This window comes from Palaemon carinicauda, chromosome 35 (assembly GCF_036898095.1).
Source record: "Palaemon carinicauda isolate YSFRI2023 chromosome 35, ASM3689809v2, whole genome shotgun sequence".
NCBI classification, from domain to species: Eukaryota; Metazoa; Arthropoda; class Malacostraca; order Decapoda; family Palaemonidae; genus Palaemon; species Palaemon carinicauda.
In genome coordinates this window covers 77,421,326-77,424,389 of record NC_090759.1, presented here as the reverse complement: position 1 = coordinate 77,424,389, position 3,064 = coordinate 77,421,326, and positions in this window count along the sequence as shown.

The window sequence follows — 3,064 nt, the reverse complement described above, 5'->3', positions numbered from 1 at the left end:
AAACAAGATAAAATAGCGTGCCCGAGTGTACCCTCACACATGAGAACTCTAACCAAAGAAAGAAGATAGTCTTTGAACCTCAAAATGATAAATCATCAAGTCAGCTAAAATTATTAATTCACACAGGATCCCCTTGAAAAATCACACAAAGCTCAACGATGTATGTCATCCATCAGACTTAATTCATTTTTCATTTTATAATTCCCTTGAAAAAAAACTCGGTGAAATAAATGACTCGAGTCATAAGAGACACATTGTTGGAAGTCATAACTGAAGTCCTTCTCATTTTCCATTGCATGATTAGCCAAGAGGGGAGAAAAAGTGTGGGTAGTTCTAGGAAGAAAAGACTATATAGGGAAAATTGATTGCAGGGAGCGTGTTTATGGGTAATTTTGCCTTACTGTGAGAGAGAGAGAGAGAGAGAGAGAGAGAGAGAGAGAGAGAGAGAGAGAGAGAGAGAGAGAGAGAGAAATTATGACTGATCAATTCATACAGTACGCCATAGTTACATTAACCTGGTGAGAGAGAGAGAGAGAGAGAGAGAGAGAGAGAATATGACTTATCAATTCATACAGTACTCCGTAGTTACATTAACCTGGTTAGAGAGAGAGAGAGAGAGAGAGAGAGAGAGAGAGAGAGAGAGAGAGAGAGAGAGAGAGAGAGAGAAATTATGACTGATCAATTCATACAGTGTTCCATAGTTACATTAACCTGCTAAGAGAGAGAGAGAGAGAGAGAGAGAGAGAGAGAGAGAGAGAGAGAGAGAGAGAGAGAGAGAGAGAGAGAGAGAGAGAGAGAGAGAAATTATGACTGATCAATTCATACAGTGTTCCATAGTTACATTAACCTGCTAAGAGAGAGAGAGAGAGAGAGAGAGAGAGAGAGAGAGAGAGAGAGAGAGAGAGAGAGAGAGAGAGAGAGAGTGACTGATCAATTCATACAGTACGCCGTAGTTACATTAACCTGGTGAGAGAGAGAGAGAGAGAGAGAGAGAGAGAGAGAGAGAGAGAGAGAGAGAGAGAGAGAGAGAAATTATGACTGATCAATTCATACAGTACGCCGTAGTTACATTAACCTGGTGAGAGAGAGAGAGAGAGAGAGAGAGAGAGAGAGAGAGAGAGAGAGAGAGAGAGAGAGAGCAACTAATAAAACAAATATAATAAATAACGACATTAGCTAAAACTCAAAGTTAGAAGATAATCATTAACATATTGCAAAGTAAAATTTAACCAACAATAAAAAAATTACTCTTTACAAACGAAGATTACATTGCAAAATACTATTAATTGAAAAAAATCTTTCCATTTCTTTACCAAACTTCCTTTGAAAAAAATCAAGAACCTAATTAAAAAATACTACCCATTTAAAAAAAGACTTCTTTTCATTTCTTCACCAAACTTTCTTTTAAAAAATCTACTGTAGATCCCATATGAAAAATATATTCATTAGTAGATTTTTTCATTTCTTTACCAAAGTTTATTCTAAAAAATTCAGAAACTTAATTGAAAAGTACCATTTATTAAGCAAACATATTTCTATTTCCTTACCAATTTTCCTTTTAAAAAATCAGGGTCTCAACTGAAAAATACTATTTACGAAAAATTTTTCTTCTATTTCTTAATCAAATTTCCTTTGAAAAAAAGTCAGAAACCTATTTGAAAAATACCACCCATTTAGAAAAAAGCTTTTTTTTTTATTTCTTCACCAAACTTTCTTTTTAAAAAATCAGGAACCCAATTGTAAAATATATTCATTAAGGATTTTTTTTTTACCAACCTTTAAAAAAAATTCAGGAAGCTAATTCATTAAGAACATTTTTTTTATTTCCTTAACAATTTCCTTTGGAAAAAATTCAGGAACCTTATTGAAAAGTACTACTCATTAAGAAAATAAATCTTTTAATTTCTTTGCCAATTTTCTTTTGAAAAAAAATCAGGAACCTAATTGAAAAATAATATTCGTTAGCCCTTTTACCCTCAGGGTATTTGGAAATTTCCAACCCTTAACCCCCAGGGGGTTATTTTTTTCCCAGCACATTTTGCAGTATATTTTTTTTTTAAATTGCGCTAACAGCCTTAATTTTTGTCATAGAGAGGTCAGGTTGGTCTCATTCTCTTGGAAAATGCCTGAATTTTCTAAAAAAAAAATTATCAAAAATATGAAAAAAAAAAATTTATAGCATGTTTTTGCAAGGACGTACCGGTACGTCCATGGGGGTAAAGGGATGGCTTTTGTGAAACGTACCAGTACGTCCTTTGGGGGTAAAAGGGCTAATAAAAGTCATTTCTATTTCTTTACAAAACTTCCTTGATAAAAAAAATCAGGAACGCAATTGGAAAATAATATTCATTAAAAACTCATCTTTCGATATCTTTACAAAACATTCTCCAGAAAAAGAAATCATGACCCAAAAAATCTTTTAATTTCTATGCCAATTTTCTTTTGAAAAAAAGTCAGGAACCTAATTGAAAAATAATATTCGTTAATAAAAGTCATTTCTATTTCTTTACAAAAAAAAAAAAAAAAAAAAAAAAAAAAAAAAAAACAGGAACGCAATTGGAAAATAATATTAATTAAAAACTCATCTTTCGATATCTTTACAAAACATTCTCCAGAAAAAAATTCATGACCCAAAAAATCTTTTAATTTCTTTGCCAATTTTCTTTTGAAAAAAACCAGGAACCTAATTGAAAAATAATATTCGTTAATAAAAGTCATTTATATTTCTTCAAAAAACTTCCTTGATAAAAAAAAAAATAACAGGAACGCAATTGGAAAATAATATTCATTAAAAAATCATCTTTCGATATCTTTACAAAACATTCTCCAGAAAAAAAAAATCATGACCCGTCTTCCCTTCACAAAAGTAGTAGGCCTTTTAAGTACGCACTATCACACCACGTTGCATGTCACCTCTCTCATTTCCTAAGATCAATTATTATCGAGGGCAAGTTCTATACTTCCTGGTCAAGGAAGAAAATCTTTTGAGGTAGAGTTTTAAGCTTTCCGGCAGACCCAATTTTACCCTATAATTACTATTCTACGTTACGTTACGCTCTACGAA